General features: G+C 43.0%; 1 pseudogene; it reads left to right on the forward strand.

The window, feature by feature from the left end:
* Window positions 1–11,496, forward strand: part of LOC120861611 — a 105,195-nt pseudogene extending 93,699 nt beyond the window's left edge.
* Window positions 11,497–18,871: the final 7,375 nt, after the last annotated feature.

The raw sequence follows: 18,871 nt of genomic DNA on the forward strand, positions 1-18,871 counted from the left end.
CATTGTTGTTTTGGGGTGTTTTTTCCAGTCTGTTAGTATGCCTTGTAATTAAAACTTCACTGCATAAAAGGAAATGTAGTAAATAGGTCTTTTGTGTGCTTTATCTGGCTAGGAATTAGGTGTGTTTAGTGTTTGCTGAAGCTAAAGTAGGTATCAGAGGCTAAAATTTTCTCATCCGTGTTTTTGTAGCCCCTGTTGTCTTTGAGTTTCCCTAAAGACTTCCTCTTAAATAAGATCTGAGACATACAGTTCTTTGAGATGAAACCCCTTGTTACTTTATAGGAGTCCTACTGACATGGTGGTAAAGTACGTAGGGAGAAAAAGCATTTGGCAGTTCTACAAAGAGGTCTTAGCCTGTTAGTGAGCCTGTGTCCCAGAGTTAAGACTTTCACAAGGGCTTCTCAGTTTGTTTTTCTACTCCCTAGGTGATACAACAAGGTTACAAAGGGCAGGACTGGCTATTTCCTTTCTTCCAGAAGGGTTCAGTTCAGTTCAGTTCAGTTGCTCAGTTGTGTCCGACTCTTTGCAACCCCATGAATCGCAGCACGCCAGGCCTCCCTGTCCATCACCAACTCCCGGAGTTCACCCAAACTCATGTCCATTGAGTCAGTGATGCCATCCAGCCATCTCATCCTCTGTCGTCCCCTTCTCCTCCTGCCCCCAATCCCTCCCAGCATCAGAGACTTTTCCAATGAGTCAACTCTTCACATGAGGTGGCCAAAGTACTAGAGTTTCAGCTTTAACATCAGTCCTTCCAAAGAACACCCAGGGCTGGTCTCCTTTAGAACAGACTGGTTGGATCTCCTAGCAGTCCAAGGGACTCTCAAGAGTCTTCTCCAACACCAGAAGGATTAGACTCTGACAAAACTTTAGTCTGTTGGGCTCTTATGAAATAGTTTTCCCTGATGTAGGCATTGTGAAGAACAGAATACTCTAGGCATATTTCAGAATGGCTATTCCAATTATTCACTGTGAGAAAGTAGTAAAACTCCTAGACATAAAACTCACTAAGCCTAAACCCTGTGGAGTTTTTACTCTCAAACTTGTCCACACCAAGCCTCCAGCAGTTCACTAATGCCACCTTCAGTTTTTCTACCCTTGCACTTGTTCCTGCAAACGTTTCTGCTCATGGATTTCTGCTCTGGTAAATTATGATCCTGTGTATCCACCTCTCTCCAATTTGGGAGGCAGCAGTTTGCCCTGTGACCACAAGTCTCTGGAGGATATGAGTTGTTGACTTTTTAGTGTGTCACACACTTTTTCATTGTTATTGTTGTGAAAGTGGCAGTGACAACTTCCAAGTTCCTTACACACCTGATGCTGGATTGGAAACCAGAAGTCCAATTTCATAAACTTTTTATTGTCTCATAATCACACAGTTTCAGGGATGTTAATTCTCTACTCCAGTGCCCTGGCAGCAGTTGTTGTTGTTCAGTTGCTAAGTCACATCCAATTCTTTGCAACCCCATGGACTGCAACATACCAGGCTCCTCTGTCCTTCACTATCTCTTGGTGTTTGCTCAAACTCATGTCCATTGAGTCAGTGATGTCATCTAAACATATCATCCTCTGCCACCCGCTTCTCCTTTTCCCTTCAATGTTTCCCAGCTTCAGAGTCTTCTCCAATGAGTCGGTTCTTCACATCAGATGGCCAAAGTATAAGAGCTTCAGCTTCAGCTTCAGCATCAGTCCTTCCAATGAATATTCAGGATTGATTTCCTTTAGGATTGACTGGTTTGATCTCCTTGCAGTCCAAGGGACTTTTAAGGTCTTCTCCAGCAACACAATTCAAAAGCATCAATCCTCTGGCACTCAACCTTCTTTATAGTTCAACTCTCACATCCATACATGACTACTGGAAAAACCATAGCTTTGACTATATGCACCTTTGTTGGCAAAGTGATGTCTCTGCTTTTTAATATGCTACCTAGGTTTGTCATAGCTTTTCTTCCAAAGAGTAAACGTCTGTTAATTTCAAGGGGCTACAGTCACCATCAGCAGTCATTTTGGAGACCAAGAAAATAAAATCTGTCATTGCTTCCACTTTCCCCTCCTTCTATTTGTCATGAAGTGATGTGACAGGAAGCCATAATCTTAGTTTTTTTGAATGTTGTATTTTAAGCCAGTTTTTTCACTCTCCTCTTTCCCCCTCACCAAGAGGATTTTTAGTTCATCTTCACTTTCTGCCATTAAAGTTGTATCATCTGCATATATGTGGTTGTTGATTATTTCTCCCGGGTATCTTGATTCCAGCCTAGGATTCATCCAGCCTAGCATTTCACATATAAGTTACTCTGCATATAAGTTAAATAAGCGGGGTGACAATATACAGCCTTGATGTACTTCTTTCCCGGTTTTGAACCAGTCAGTTGTTCCATGTCCAGTTCTAACTGTTGCTTCTTGACATGCATACAGATTTCTCAGGAGGCAGGTAAGGTGGTCTGGTATTCCATCTTTTCAAGAATTTTATACCGTTTGTTGTGATCCACAGTCAAAGGCTTTAGCATAGTCAATGAAGAAGAACTAGATGTATTTCCACAATTTCCTTGCTTTCTCTATGATCCTATGAATGTTGGCAACTTGATCTCTGGTTCCTCTACCATTTCAAAACCCAGCTTGGACATCTAGAAGTTCTCAGTTCACATTACTGCTGAAGCCTACCTTGAAGGATTTTGAGCATAACCTTACTAGCAGGTGAAATGAGTACAATTGCATGGTAGTGCGAACATTCTTTGGCACTGCCCTTCTTTGGGACTGCAATGACTAGAAACAAGTTAGACAGAGGACCCAGGGCAGCAAACCTAGTCTCCTCTCTTCAGTGTAATCACTTCCTCCCTTAACAACCTCAGTACAAAGGACACGGGGAACAGACTGGGAAGTCTGACGAGTGTTTTGTGATTTAAAACAAACAAAAAAAAATTCATAAAATACTGTCACCACACTCTCTTTCCCTAGGAAAAAAAGACAGTAAAACACCCAATTAACCTGAGAGCAAACATTCCTATGAACTGCTATTAGAATGAAAGAAGCTATTTCAAACATTTTTAGCTAAGAGCAAGAGTTAGTTTGGGTTCCTGTGATTTTCAAAACTCTACTCCATTTTAATCCTTTAATTGCTTTGTACTTGGGCTGAATTAGGAAGTTCAAGTTTTTGTCCATAAGTCTGAAGTCTGAAAGAAAATCCTGTGATTCACTTTTTAGCAGGAGACACTTCCAGTACCCTTAAGGTATTTCTAGGCATTATCCCAGAATAGGGATAATTTTGAACTCTAGGAACGTTGTGTTAAAGACAGTTATATTAAATAGGGTGAAAAATATCAAACACAAGGGAATGATTAAATCAAACAAGAAACCATTTCTGCAGTTGTCATTCAAGAGAGAAGAGGCTATTTCCAATTTTAAATCAAATAACTAAGGTGTAAATAATTTTCTCTTTTTTTAGTAATTTTAATTGGAGTATAGTTGATTTACAAAGCTGTGTGAGTTCCAGATGTGCTGCAAAATGAATCAGTTATACATATACATATATCTACTTTGGGGGATTCTTTTCCCATGTAGATTACTACAGAATATTGCATAAGTTCCCTGTAGTATACAGTAGGTCCTTATTAGTTACCTATTTTATATACAATTTTATGTATATGTCAATCCCAATCTCTCAATTTATTTCTCTCCCCCCTTCTTCCCCTGGTAACCTTTAAGTTTGTTTTCTACATCTGTGACTCTATTTCTGTTTTTAAAATAAGTTCATTTATATTATTGTGTTTTAGATTTCACATATAAGATATATCATATGGTATTTGTCTTTCTTTGCCTGACTTACTTCACTCTGTTTGACAATCTCTAGGTCCATCCACATTGCTGCAAATGATATTATTTCATTCCTTTTTATGACTGAGTAATATTAAGCACAGGCGGCTGCGAGCTGGCTCACTAAGCGCAGCCAAGAGGAGTTACCCCACATCCGAGGTCAGGGGCAGCGGCCTAGAGTGCCAGGCTGCGACGGCACAGGAACGGCCAGGAGGAGCTACCCCGTGTCCGAGGCCAGTGGCAGCCAGGAGGAGACACCCCGTGTCCGAGGTCAGGGTGGCGGCCGGGAGGAGCTACCCCATGTCCAAGGCCAGTAGCGGCCGGGAGGAGACACCCTGCGTCCGACATCAGGGGCGGCCACGAGAAGCCACCTAGCACCCAAGGCCGGGGCAGTGACCTTGAGGAGCCACCCACACCTGAGGCCAGGGCCGCGGCAGGAGGAGCAACCTGAGGAGTGGTGGCTGCGCAGCACAGGAGGGCCTAGAGGAGCCATCCCACATTGAAGGTCAGGAACAGCGGCGGTAGGGAGATACCCCTAGTCCAAGGTAAGGAGCAGCAGCTGTGCTTTGCTGGAGCAGCCGTGAAGAGATACCCCACACCCAAGGTAAGAGAAACCCAAATAAGATGGTAAGTGTTGCAAGAGGGCATCAGAGGGCAGATACACTGAAACCATACTCACAGAAGCTAGTCAATCTAATCACACTAGGACCACAGCCTTGTCTAACTCAATGAAACCAAGCCATGCCTGTGGGGCAACCCAAGACGGGCGGATCACTGTGGAGAGGCCTGACAGAATGTGGTCCACTGGAGAAGGGAATGGCAAGCCACTTCAGTATTTTTGCCTTGAGAACCCCATGAACAGTATGAAAAGGCAAAATGACAGGATACCAAAAGAAGAACTCCCCAGGTCATTAGGGGCCCAATATGCTACTGGAGATCAGTGGAGAAATAACTCCAGAAAGAATGAAGGGATGGAGCCAAAGCAAACACAATACCCAGCTGTGGATGTGACTGGTGATAGAAGCAAGATCCGATGCTGTAAAGAGCAATATTGCATAGGAACCTGGAATGTCAGGTCCATGAATCAAGGCAAATTGGAAGTGGTCAAACAAGAGATGGAAAGAGTGAATGTCAACATTCTAGGAATCAGCGAACTAAAATGGACTGGAATGGGTGAATTTAACTCAGATGACCATTACATCTACTACTGCGGGCAGGAATCCTTCAGAAGAAATGGAGTAGCCATCATGGTCAACAAAAGAGTCCGAAATGCAGTACTTGGATGCAATCTCAAAAACGACAGAATGATCTCTGTTCATCTCCAAGGCAAACCATTCAATATTACAGTTATCCAAATCTATGCCCCAACCAATAACGCTGAAGAAGCTGAAGTTGAACGGTTTATGAAGACATACAAGATCTTTTAGAACTAACACCCAAAAAAGATGTCCTTTTCATTCTAGGGGACTGGAATGCAAAAGTAGGAAGTCAAGAAACACCTGGAGTAACAGGCAAATTTGGCCTTGGAATGCAGAATGAAGCAGGGCAAAGACTAATAGAGTTTTGCCAAGAAAATGCATTGGTCATAGCAAACACCCTCTTCCAAGAACACAAGAGAAGACTCTACACATGGACAACACGGAAATCAGATTGATTATATTCTTTGCAGCCAAAGATGGAGAAGCTCTATACAGTCAACAAAAACAAGACCAGGAGCTGACTGTAGCTCAGATCATGAACTCCTTATTGCCAAATTCAGACTTAAATTGAAGAAAGTAGGGAAAACCGCTAGACCATTCAGGTATGACCTAAATCAAATCCCTTATGATTATACAGTGGAAGTGAAAAATAGATTTAAGGGCCTAGATCTGATAGATAGAGTGCCTGATGAACTATGGAATGAGGTTCATGACATTGTACAGGAGACAGGGATCAAGACCATCCCCATGGAAAAGAGATGCAAAAAAGCAAAATGGCTGTCTGGGGAGGCCTTACAAATAGCTGTGAAAAGAAGAGAGGAGAAAAGGAAAGATATAAGCATCTGAATGCAGAGTTCCAAAGAATAGCAAGGAGAGATAAGAAAGCCTTCTTCAGCGATCAATGCAAAGAAATAAAGGAAAAGAACAGAATGGGAAAGACTAGAGATCTCTTCAAGAAAATTAGAAATACTAAGGGAACATTTCATGCAAAGATGGGCTCAATAAAGGACAGAAATGGTACGGACCTAACAGAAGCAGAAGATATTAAGAAGAGGGGGGAAGAATACATAGAAGAACTGTACAAAAAATATCTTCATGACCCAGATAATCATGATGATGTAATCACTCATCTAGAGCCAGACATCTCAGAATGTGAAATCAAGTGGGCCTTAGAAAGCATCACTACGAACAAAGCTAGTGGAGGTGATGGAATTCCAGTTGAGCTGCTTCAAATCCTGAAAGATGATGCTGTGAAAGGGCTGTACTCAGTATGCCAGCAAATTTGGAAAACTCAGGAGTGGCCACAGGACTGGAAAAGGTCCGTTTTCATTCCAAAGAAAGGCAATGCCAAAGAATGCTCAAACTACCACACAATTGCACTCATCTCACACGCTAGTAAAGTAATGCTCAAAATTCTCCAAGCCAGGCTTCAGCAATACGTGAACTGTGAACTCCCTGATGTTCAAGCTGGTTTTTGAAAAGGTAGAGGAACAAGAGATCAAATTGCCAACATCCGCTGGATCATGGAAAAAGCAAGAGAGTTCCAGAAAAACATCTACTTCTGCTTTATTGACTATGCCAAAGCCTTTGACTGTGTGGATCACAATAAACTGTGGAAAATTCTGAAAGAGATGGAAATACCAGACCACCTAACCTGCCTCTTGAGAAATCTGTATGCAGGTCAGGAAGCAACAGTTAGAACTGGACATGGAACAACAGATTGGTTCCAAATAGGAAAAGGAGTACATCAAGGCTGTATATTGTCACCTTGCTTATTTAACTTATATACAGAGTACATCATGAGAGACGCTGGACTGGAAGAAACACAAGCTGGAATCAAGATTGCCAGGAGAAATATCAATAACCTCAGATATGCAGATGACACCACCCTGATGGCAGAAAGTGAAGAGGAGCTAAAAAGCCTTTTGATGAAAGTGAAAGAGGAGAGTGAAAAAGTTGGCTTAAAGCTCAACATTCAGAAGATCATGGCATCTGGTCCCATCACTTCATGGGAAATAGATGGGGAAACAGTGAAAACAGTGTCAGATTTTATTTGGGGGGGCTCCAAAATCACTGCAGATGGTGACTGCAGTCATGAAATTAAAAGACGCTTACTCCTTGGAAGAAAAATTATGAACAACCTAGATAGCATATTCAAAAGCAGAGACATTACTTTGCCGACTAATGTCCGTCTAGTCAAGGCGATGGTTTTTCCTGTGGTCATGTATGGATGTGAGAGTTGGACCGTGAAGAAGGCTGAGAGCCGAAGAATTGATGGTTTTGAACTGTGGTGTTGGAGAAGACTCTTGAGAGTCCCTTGGACTGCAAGGAGATCTAACCAGTTTATTCTGAAGGAGATCAACCCTGGGATTTCTTTGGAAGGAATGATGCTAAAGCTGAAGCTCCAGTACTTCAGACACCTCATGCGAAGAGTTGACTCATTGGTAAAGACTCTGATGCTGGGAGGGATTGGGGGCAGGAGAAGAAGGGGATGACCAAGGATGAGATGGCTGGATGGCATCACGGACTCTATGGATGTGAATCTGAGTGAACTCCGGGAGATGGTGATGGACAGGGAGGCCTGACGTGCTACGATTCATGGGGTCGCAAAGAGTCGGACACGACTGAGCGACTGAACTGAACTGAACTGAATATTCTATTACTACCACATTTTTATCCACTTCCATTGTTATCTGACATTTAGTTTGCTTCTGTGTCTTGGCTATTGTAAAGTGAATAATTTTCTCCTATGTATAGTTTAAGGGCTTCCCAGGTGGCGCTAGTGGTAAAGAACCCACATGCCAAGGCAAGAGACATAAGAAATGCAGATTCGATCCCTGGGTCAGAAAGATCCCCTAGAGAAGGGCATGGCAACCCATGCCGATATTCTTGCCTGGGGAATCCCATGGACAAAGGAGCCTGGCAGGCCTTAGTCCATAGGCTCTCAAAGAATCAAACATGACTGAAGTAACTTAACACACACACATATATTTTTAAACTACTTTTCTTGGTAACTATAGTTGCATCAGAAGAGAAAACTAAATTATTGCAGGGATAGGAATGAGAGGGAAACTTGCCTTCCATCAGAAACACATTTGTACTGTTGGAATTGGTACCACATACATATATTTATGGGCATAAACCTAATCATTTACTAGTTGCTTATTAAATAAGTAATTTTATGAAAAATGTAAGAAATATGCTAAATTCCACAGTTTCCAAATGCAGCACTTAACATCATGTAATCCTTTCCATAACTTCACCCAACAGATGTGTTATTTGGTCTTATTTTCAAGCATCTGGTTTTCAAGATGGCTCTGTTGCTGACTCCTCTGCCATGGGGTGGGATCAATGATGACTTGCAAAATCCACAAGCTGATTGTCTCGATTTAACATAAAGAAGAAAAATGGAGAATAACCTTTCAGACACAGACCTCAGGTTTAGTGCAACGTCCTCAGCTCATTTGAGAAAGACCTACCCAGCTTTGGGGGTAGAGAATACAAAGCATGTCACCTCTTCCCCAGCAACTCTGTAACATGGAAGAGAAAGACACATGGTTTTCGTTCTCCTAAAGCAGGCCCAGATGGAGTTCCAGGAAAATTTTCCATATTTCTCTTGTTGCTTCCTTGCAGGCTGTCTGCTCTCAGTGAGTAGGGAAGGAGGGTCTCTTTCTCTCTCTTGTTTGTCCTCTAGCACCTTAAATCCAGTGGGATGATGTTCATTTTGTGTGCACGTGCACGAGCACACACACACACATATTCACACACCTCCCATATCATAAACCTGACTTCTAATAACTCCAAGGTCTAAATTTCTCTTTCTTTTCTCTTTTCCCTAACTCATATCCTGGCTTCATCTCAAGTTAATCCCATGGGATGACTATGGCTCTCATCGAAACAGGATATTCTAGATTCTGTTCTCTAAATGAATCATTAAGAATAGGGTTCTTAAACTCTAAGGTGCCAAAAAGGAAGAAGAACGAAAGGACAGACAATGGGCTGTGGTTGATTATAGCTGAGGAGGGCATGTGATTGATTCCCTTATTCACAGGGGTTGATGACCTGCACTAACAGAAGCCAAAGCCGGTGGAGTATGGATTCTAAAAAGAATCCATTGGTGGGAGGTAGAGTGATTATTGACAGAAAAATGTTGATAAACAGGAGTTTACTAGAATTTTCCCTGGAGGACATCGCCTGAGAGACAAGTAACTGGAAGTACTTTAACCAGCCTCAAGCCTTTGTTACTTTCAGTTTATGGTGTGTGACTAAACAGTTGGACACGACTGAAGCGACTTAGCGTGCACCCACAAAGATTCATGAGGAGCAAAGAGCTAGTGAGAGACACACAAGCCTTAAGACTGGTGAGAAAAAAGAGGTTGGATACATGTGAGGGGTGAGAGAAGAAATAATTAGGGGTTAAGTGCTGGGAGCCAGCGTGAGGAACTCTGCCCGTGGCAAAGGTCACGAGGAAGGAGGCTCGGCATATGCAACAGCGGGATCGAGCCTCAGGAGACCCCCTGTTCTTGAGCATCTACCCCCAAAACCAGAGTCTGCCTACTTTACTGCTTTATGCTCTCACCTACACCTCTGACTTTACAGGGGGCTGTCCCCTACCACCTCTCTCGGAGAAGGAGTTAACTTAGGGCTCCAGCTAATAAAATTCCTGGGCGTGACAAGAGTGTTTCAGTTCACAAACTCCTCTGAAAGTTCTCTAGCCTGCCTGACAGGCTCGTCCGGCCACATGCGATGGTTCACAGCCTCCCAACTGTGAGAGGCATGAGATGCTTTAAACTTTCTAAATACAGATTCTTTTGAGAAGTTAGAAAAATTATTAGTATAGTATAGTGGGTTGATTAGGAATTATATTGATGAAGGGTTTTTCATTTGTTGGGCCAATATTTGCTGCTAAGTCTCCATATCCGCTGCCCTTATACACATTAATGAACACAACTAGCATATAGGAGAAATAAGTATTAACCTTTAAGATTAATCATGTTAAACCTTAGGCTAAGTAAATTCCTTTCTCGATTGTAACCCACTGCACCTTCACCCTATAGGAATGCAACTTTATCTGGTGCCTTCGGAGGGTGGCGCCTGGTTTAAGAAAATTCACCCCTGGAAAAAATAGGTTTTCTGGTTGACTGACCATTATCAGAAAGAAAGGGCCATAAAATGTCAGCAGGCCTCATAGCCAGAAGATGATGTAAAGCCACCTAAGACCTTTTGTGTACATTTATATGAAGCACCTGATTTTGATAAAGGTCAGGTCTGCTGACCCCACATGACTGTGTATTCGATCTCTCTGTATAACAAAACGTATATAAGCAAACCTGGAAAATAAAGAAAACGGATCAGTTCCTGGAAAGACTGGTCTCCTCATGTCATTCTTTCTCTCATTTTCTGGCTGAATTCCCATCTGGAGCGTGGATGCCCACCAAGCCTGCTAATTATGCCTGGGCTTCTAAGATCCGACTGGGGAGGCCTTAGTGTCTCCTCTCCTTCGAGAGAATGGGAGGACACCTGCGGCCTACGTAGGTGGTGCAAACCTCTTGTCTCGAGGTTTTATTGGTATTCCATGTAAACCAAGTTATTCAGTCTCTTTGCTCCACTGATTTTTCCTACTACACTATACTTTCCTAATCCCTCTTTATAGCTGTAATTAAATAAGTTCTTTCCTAGGACGCCGACTCCGTCCCCCCTTCGAATTCCCTGGATCCACCAGGGCTGGACCCCGGCAGTTAAGGATCTCTTTTCTGGAAGTGTGCTCAGCAGTCCCACGTATCTGTCTCTTGCTTCAACAGAGCTTGGAGGGAACAGACCCAGGGACACCCCTTGCTCCAGCCTCTGACCACCCTCCAACATTTTTTCCAGTCACAACATTCAGAATCAGCCACTCAGCTGTCCACAATTACTGGGAACAGCCACCATTTTTTCAGCTTAACTCCTTATTACCTATCAACCATAAACTCCAGATTCATCAGAATTATTCCACCTAGGTGGAGACTTCCCTCCACTGCTTGGGCAACATGCATCTGCAGGCCTCCTACACTTACCTCTCTCAGGGCTTCTATTTCGACCTTGATGATGTGGCTCTGGAGGGTGTGGGCCACTTTTTTCATGAATGGGCCAAGGAGAAGCACAACGGCCCAGGGCATCTCTTGAAAATGCAAAATCAGTGCAGGGGCCACATGCCCTTCCTAGACATGCAGAAGCGTCTCTAGATGAGTGAGGTAAAACCAAGGATGCTATGGAAGCCACCCTTCTCATAGAGAAGAATCTGAACCAGGCCCTTTGGGGTCTGCAGAGCCTGGGTTCTGCCCACACAGATCCCCACATCTGTGACTTCCTGGAGAACCACTTCCTAGATGAGGAAGCGAAACTCATCAAGAAGATGGGTGACCACCTGACATACCTCCGCAGGTTGGCTGGCCCCCAGGCTGGGTTGGGCGAGTATCTCTTGGAAAGTCTTACCCTCAAGCAAGACTAGGAGCCTCTGGAGCCCAGCAGCCTTTGAGGAGCCCTCTAACATCAGGGCATCTGCCTGAAGCCCCTCTTTACATCCACTAGGCAGCGTTTTAACACCCTGGAGAGCCCCCTCTCAAGCCTTGGACCAAATGGAAACAATAAAGCTTTTTGAAGCCAAACAATAAAGCTATTTGGCATATATATATGTATATATGTGTGTGTGTGTGTGTGTGTGTGTGTGTGTGTGTGTGTGTATGCGTGTATATCTTTTCTGCTGCTGACAATGATACTCAAACTCCAGAGGAACCTATGGGCTCCCTTCTTGGCCTCCCCTCACCAGCTTCCCTCTTTCTCAGCCTGAGGTGAGAGTGGGGGTTGGGCAGGTGGCCGGAAGCAGTGAGGCAGGGTTTCCGTGGGAACCCCAGGGTGTCCAAGAGACCCTCTTCCACCCCGATCTTACACAGATTTCCTAGCCTATGCACCCCCATTTCACATTCAGTGGACAAGAACACAGGCGTCTCCCTAGAAACAAAAGAAGTTTAAACCACACCCCATTTCTCTCCTCAACTTCTCAGTTTAGAACAAGTAATTCTATGTTGTTGTTTTTTAGTTGCTAAATCATGTAAGACTCTTTGCAAACCCATGGACTTCCCACTCAGGGATGGAACACAACTCTCCTGCTTTGATGGGCAGATTCTTTACCTTTGAGCCATTTCTGATGGCTCAAAAATAAAGAATCCACCTGCCAATCCAGGAGACATGAGACCCGCAGGTACAATCCCTGGGTAGAAAAGATCCCCTGGAAAAAGAAATGGCAACCCATCCCAGTATTCTTGCCTGGAAAATCCCATGGACAGAGGAGCCTGGTGGACTACAGTCCATGGGGTCACAAGAGTCAGATAGGACTTAGCAACTAAACAAGTAATTCTAATTCTATTCCTATACTAATTACTTTCTAGCTCAGTAGAGAATCTCCTCAGTAAAATGGAAAAGAGTATAATTAGACCCATATACTAATTCATCTCATGTAAGCTTCAAAATAATTCTGAGCTGTAGAAAATGAGCTTTCACCCTCTTTTTTCAAATGAATAAAATGAAACCAGCTTCACTGTTCAGACCTGAATTGTATTCACAATTCCCCATTTTTACAAGCAAAAACAATAAAGAACTTCTAGTTAACATTAGGTTCTACTCAGACCTTGCTAGCAGCAACAAGTTATTAATGAAGTAAAGTAGATTTGATGTAAAATAGTGAAAAAGTAGTTGCCAGCTTTGGAGACTCTATATCTCCAAAAAGATGAGTTAAACTGATAAGAGCATTCTGTCACTGAGGAAAACCTAGGGTATATAGAGTGTCCATCTTTCTCAAACACAGTGACACCTTTTGCAACTATTACTACTTTTCTGCTGAGACCTGTAGAGAACCAAAGCAGGAGGTCTCAGAGCAGGATGTCAAAAAAGGCAAATTAGGGCTTTTCAAATGATCAGATTGAACAAAATGCACTGCAAAATGAGATCCCCTGGGGCTAAGTTCAGAAAAACAGCCAGCTCCCTGGGCCATCAATTTAAATTCCACGGAGACTATTCCAAAATGGAAAAATCTCTACCTGCCAGATGATCTCTTGGGAAGGGTACTGGATATGCATACCACTTGGAGTGGGTACAGTGAGACCCCCAAAAGATGACCTGTGTAAGGAGGGTGGGGGTGACTACAGGGCTCTGTTTTTTAATTGTTCTACAATGGCCACCCACTCCAGTACTCTTGCCTGGAAAATCCCATGGGCGGAGGAGCCTGGTGGGCTGCAGTCCATGGGGTCGCTAAGAGTTGGACACGACTGAGTGACTTCACTTTCACTTTTCACTTTCATGTGCTGGAGAAGGACACGGCAACCCACTCCAGTGTTCTTGCCTGGAGAATCCCAGGGGCAGGGGAGCCTGGTGGGCTGCTGTTTATGGGGTTGCACAGAGTCGGACACAACTGAAGCGACTTAGCAGGAGCAGCAGATATATTTGGGGCCAGAGCTGAACTGCCTGGAATAAGAAAAGGAAATTTGAGCCCCACTCCTGTTTTAGTCCTTCCCACAAATAGCCCTACTGTACTGTGCCTGCCTTCTAAACAAACAGAATGAATAAGTTATTTTTTAATATCTATTTAAAGGGGAACCAAACTAATCATCAGCCTGGGCTTCTCACGCGTCTTAGTGTCATCCAGATTAAAGACATGAGTGCTTCAAGAGAGTCAGCCTCAACTTTTAACGTTCAGTGAGTGTTTATAGAGCACCTGCTGTATGCCGGGTACTATCCCAGATCCAGGGAACACAGTGAACAAACAGGCAAAACTTCTTACCCTCAGTAATTATACTATAGTTTGGTGGAAGGAGACACAATAAATTTAAAATACGTTAAAATAAATTATAAGTATGTTAAGAAGAAAAAAAGTGCTACAACAACAGGAAAAGAAAGGAGAACAGAGTGAGAGGATAGGGTGTGTAACAGGCTAGGTATGTGTGCAAGATGGCACTTTCCATGGGCCAATCTGGATCGACATCCTTGAGAAGGTGCCCGCTGAACAAAGCTCACGAGAGGTGAAGAGTGAGCCTGGACAAAGATAGGGGAAGGATTTTCATGCAGAGGGAACAGCTAGGGGTGGACCTCATGGTGAGAGAGTGCCCAGCACTCTTAAGGAACAGTGAGGAGGAAGAGGGAACAAAGAGGGGATGAAGTCAGAGAGGCAGGGGCAGGGGGATCGGAGATCAAGGAGCCAGACTACACAGGGCCAGGGGGATTGAGGATCAAAGAGCCAGACTACACAGGGTCTTATAGACCAACAGAAGAATTCAGTTTTACTCTGAATAAGGAAGGCCTTAGAGGATTTTAAGCACACGACTGATATGATCTGGTTGATTTATGTTTTAAAAATATAATTCTACTAGTCATATTGAAAATAAGCTATAGAAGAGGAAGAGAGAAGCAAGGACACTGCTGGTTAGGAGTCCTTTGCAACCAGAGAGAGATGCTGGTGGCTAGGAAGCAGTGAAAATCTCTCGGTCATGTCTGATTCTTTGTGACCCTATGGACTGTCCATGTCATTCTCCAGGCCAGAATACTGGAGTGGGTAGCCTTTCCCTTCTCCAGGGAATCTTCCCAACCCAGGTCTCCAGCATTGCAGGCGGATTCTCTACCAACTGAGCCGCAAGGGAAGCCCAAGAATACTGGAGTGTGTAGCCTATCCCTTCTCCAACAGATCTTCCTGACCCAGGAATTGAACTAGGGTCTCCTGCATTGCAGGTGGACTCTTTACCAACTGAGCTATCAGGGAAGCCTGGGCTAGCAAGCAGGGTTTTGACAATTGAGGCAGTGAGAATTGATTAAATTATGGATGCAATCCTAAAGGTATAAGCACTACCTTCACCCTAAAGCTCAGTTATGCCTCACACTCTAAGTCTTTACATAAGACAAAACACAATAGTTTAGTCATTAAGCAGAGCCAAGGACCTTTAGTTACTCCTTAAGAGTCATAGACAGATATGCTGAGCCATATCCTGAGAGCTGTTTTGCAGATACTGAAGCCCCCTCACCAGGCAGAAGAAGATGAGTCTGAAGAGAGGATGACTACACGATGACCAGACAAAAGCTGTGACATAAGCTACTCCACTTCACACAATTCCGAGAACTATCCCCAAGAAGCAGGAACACACTCTGCAACTAGAGATTAACTGTACTCAAAGCAACCAAGATGATGCTCATCGGACCGCCACATCACTGATTCTGAGATGACTGTCAGAGCTGACTGTGCCACCCTGCTCCCTCCCTCCACGCATACAACCTTGAACCTCCACTATAAAAACTTCTGCTCCTTGAGCAGCAATCAGGAGTTGGTTCGCAGACACAAGTCCACCTTCTCCCCGGGTTGCCAACCTCCAAAATAAAGTTACCTTTCTTTCCCCTTGTCTCCCGAGAACTGGCTATCGAGCGGTGAGCAGCCAGACCTGAGTTTGGTAACAAAGGTAAAGGCCACAAGATGTCTTGACAGATTGGATGTGTGAGAGAAAGGAAGGAAGAAAGGGAAAGAAGGAAAAAGAGGGACAGAAGGAAAGAAAGAAGAAAAAACAAGAGGGAGAGAAGGAAGCAAGAGAGGAGAGAACAGGAGAGGGAAGGGAAGAATTCAAGGTTGACTCTCAAAGTCTGTGGTCAGAGTCAACTGAAAGGATGGAGTTGCCATCAACTGACACAGAGAAGACAGCAGGTAAGACAAAATCACTTGGAGCAGGCAGTGGCAATCCAATCCAGCATTGTTGCCTGGAAAAATCCATTGACAGAGGAGTCTGATGGGCTACAGTCCTTAGGGTCACAAAGAGTCAGACACGACTGAAGCAACTGAGCACACAGCACACGAGATACGTTTAAGGAGATGATGAATCATTCCATTTGGGACATGTTGATTGCAGATGTCAAGATGGGCAAGGAGAGATGCTGAGAAGGCTGCTCAAAATATCAGACTTAACATGTTCAAGAGAACCCTACCCCTGCATCCATCACCTCTCACACCCAATCCAAAATACCCCCTTGCAGTCTTCTATTTCTCAGGGTCTAGACATTCTATTCAATATAGACATTTACTCAAGCCAAAAACCTTGAAGTCATCCTGGACTCCCTCTTTCTGTCATATCCCACACTAAATTATAAACAAACATTGTCAATTGTACTCAAAATGTACTCAGACTCTAATCACTTCTCACTCTGCCCAATGCTGCCATATCTACCCAAATCACTAATTTTATCCATTAAAAGTAATGGCTAAACAACATAAACTGAACTCCTGGGCTAAAAAGTAAATATTAAACTTAATCTCAAAAATATTTTTTCTGTTATTTCAGTTCAGTTCAGTTCAGTTGCTCAGTCGTGTCCAACTCTTTGCAACCCCATGAACCGCAGCACGCCAGGCCTCCCTATCCATCAGCAACTCCCAGAGTTCACTCAAACTCACGTCCACCGAGTCAGTGATAGGGTAAAAGTATTCAAATATTTAAACCTTGACATTATAGTATAAGAATTATAATTTCTTATTACTATAGGACACATTTTAAATGAAATCACTTTTAAATGAGGATAGTATGTAAAGGCAAACTCTCTGTTTTAGGACATGGCTGATAGTGATGCTATCACCAAGGTAACATCTTTTTTTTTTTTAATCTATTTATTTTTGTCTGTGCAGGGTCTTCATTGCCTTCGCACAGGTTTTCTCTAGTTGTAGCAGGCAGGGGCTGCTCTTCGTTGCAGTGCACAGGATTCTCATTGTATTGGCTTCACTTGTTGCAAAGCACAGGCTCTAGGGCCCTTGGGCTTCAGCACCACAGCTCAGTCATTGTGGCACACAGGCTTAGTTGCTCCAGAGCATGTGGAATCTTCCCAGACCAGAGATTGAACCCATGTCCCCTGCATTGACAGGCAGATTCTTATCCACGGCACTACCAAGAAAGTCCTTTCCTTCTTTTCTAACAGTAGCTCACATAAGACTTACCTCCTTAACTCCTGAATTTGAAGATTTGGTTGAGGGTAGTGATCACTTGTCCCTCAACAAATTCTACAAACCCTGGGCATTGCCTGAGAAAGATGCTTCCTGACAAACTTCAGAGGCTTTTTGTAAGATTGTCGCCCTTGCTGGTATCTGATATTTCTAATATTTTTGCATGTATTTGCCATTTCACACAATCACTTAAAAAGTCTGTCTTTAAACCTTGAATCTAAAAAGATGGCAACAGAATAATATAACTTCCTTTGAGACAATGAAATGAGCTCTGACTTTCCATCTATATCAGTTTTTGCTTCATGAGCACTCATATTAGTGCTAGAAGAATCATGTAACCTAGTGTGTAAAATATCTGCATGATCAATATACTTCATATCAGTCATTTCTTCAGTGGGGTCTAAAAACAAACTACTTTATCTTCAAGCAACCCTTTGACTGAGTGAATCCTGTCATGCTGATATTTTTGTCTGTCAAATATTATCGAACCTTTCTCTTAAGTACCCTGTTTGAACACTTTGCATAAGTTCTTGACAATGAAGTGCAAAGATTTCTTGTAGCTCACGAAACTTGTCTTTGGCTGAAGAGAAATCTTGACAGTGCCTACTGTCTGCTGATGGGTTGAAATCCTGTTATATTCATCCAGGTGGTAATTACTTTCTGAACACACACCAAAAGGTGTGATTCAAAATATTGATTATGATTCTCAGATCACACACAGCCTTCACCATGTCAGTTTCATTGTCAGTGACAATCACATTATTGTTCAGTTGCTAGGTCCTATCCAACTCTTTGCAACCTCATGGACTGCAGCACACCAGGCTTCCCTGTCCATCACTATTTCCTGGAGTTTACTCAAACTCATGTCCATTGAGTCCATGATACCATCCAACCATCTTATCCTCTGTCGTCTCCTTCTCCTCCCGCCTTCAATCTTTCCCAGCATTAGGGTCTTTTCCAATGAGTCAGTTCTTTGCATCAGGTGGCCAAAGTATTGGAGCTTCAGCTTCAGCTTCAACCCTTCCAGTGAATATTCAGGTCTAATTTCCTTTAGGATTGATTGGTTTGATCTCCTTGCAGTCCAAGGGACTCTCAAAGAGTCTTCTCTAGTGCCACAGTCATGTCACATGACAATTTCTCTTCTCATTTTCTATTCAATAAATATTTCTTCAGTGAGACTCACTATGTTGTTGGCTGTTGAGAGACTTAACATCTTTCAGCAAACTACCAAAGAGAAACAGGGTTGAATTTATCATTAATCCACCAGGCTCTCAAACTTTGAAAAAGACATCTGGCTGTCTCTGCTTGCCGAAATGTCTGATGTATGGTTTACTAAAGTAGTACACTTAATGATGATGTTACTGCCTTTGTGTTCAAGGCAGATATAATTCAGAAAAAGAGATTTTCAGCAGTATGTTTTGTAGAATGAACTTTAATCTAAGATTCATGCGCATACCTTAAAAATCCTTCTATTGAAAATTGAAATAGACTATGAAAAATTCTCAACAGGCTATAACAGTCATTTTCACAATTCTTTTATTTAAAAGCTTAGGCTTCACAAGTTCCTAAGTCTAAGGAATTATCTTCTAAAAGGATTCTAACAAAGTCTGTGTTTCTAGACTTGTCATATAAACAAACTGTGTTTTAGGTACCTCATTTTTCTCTAACTCATTTTCTTCCTAGTTTTTAGCATGTCTTAATCAAGATCTCTGGGAGATGGTGAGGGACAGGGAGGCCTGGCATGCTGTGATTCATGGGATCGTAAAGAGTTGGACACGACTGAGCGACTGAACTGAACTGAACTGAACTGAATCAAGATTAGTTTTCATGAATGTTGTTGAGCATGATTACAGAATCTTTCATCCCTATG

The sequence above is a fragment of the Oryx dammah genome, unplaced genomic scaffold (genome assembly GCF_014754425.2).
Source record: "Oryx dammah isolate SB20612 unplaced genomic scaffold, SCBI_Odam_1.1 HiC_scaffold_3, whole genome shotgun sequence".
Taxonomy (NCBI): domain Eukaryota; kingdom Metazoa; phylum Chordata; class Mammalia; order Artiodactyla; family Bovidae; genus Oryx; species Oryx dammah.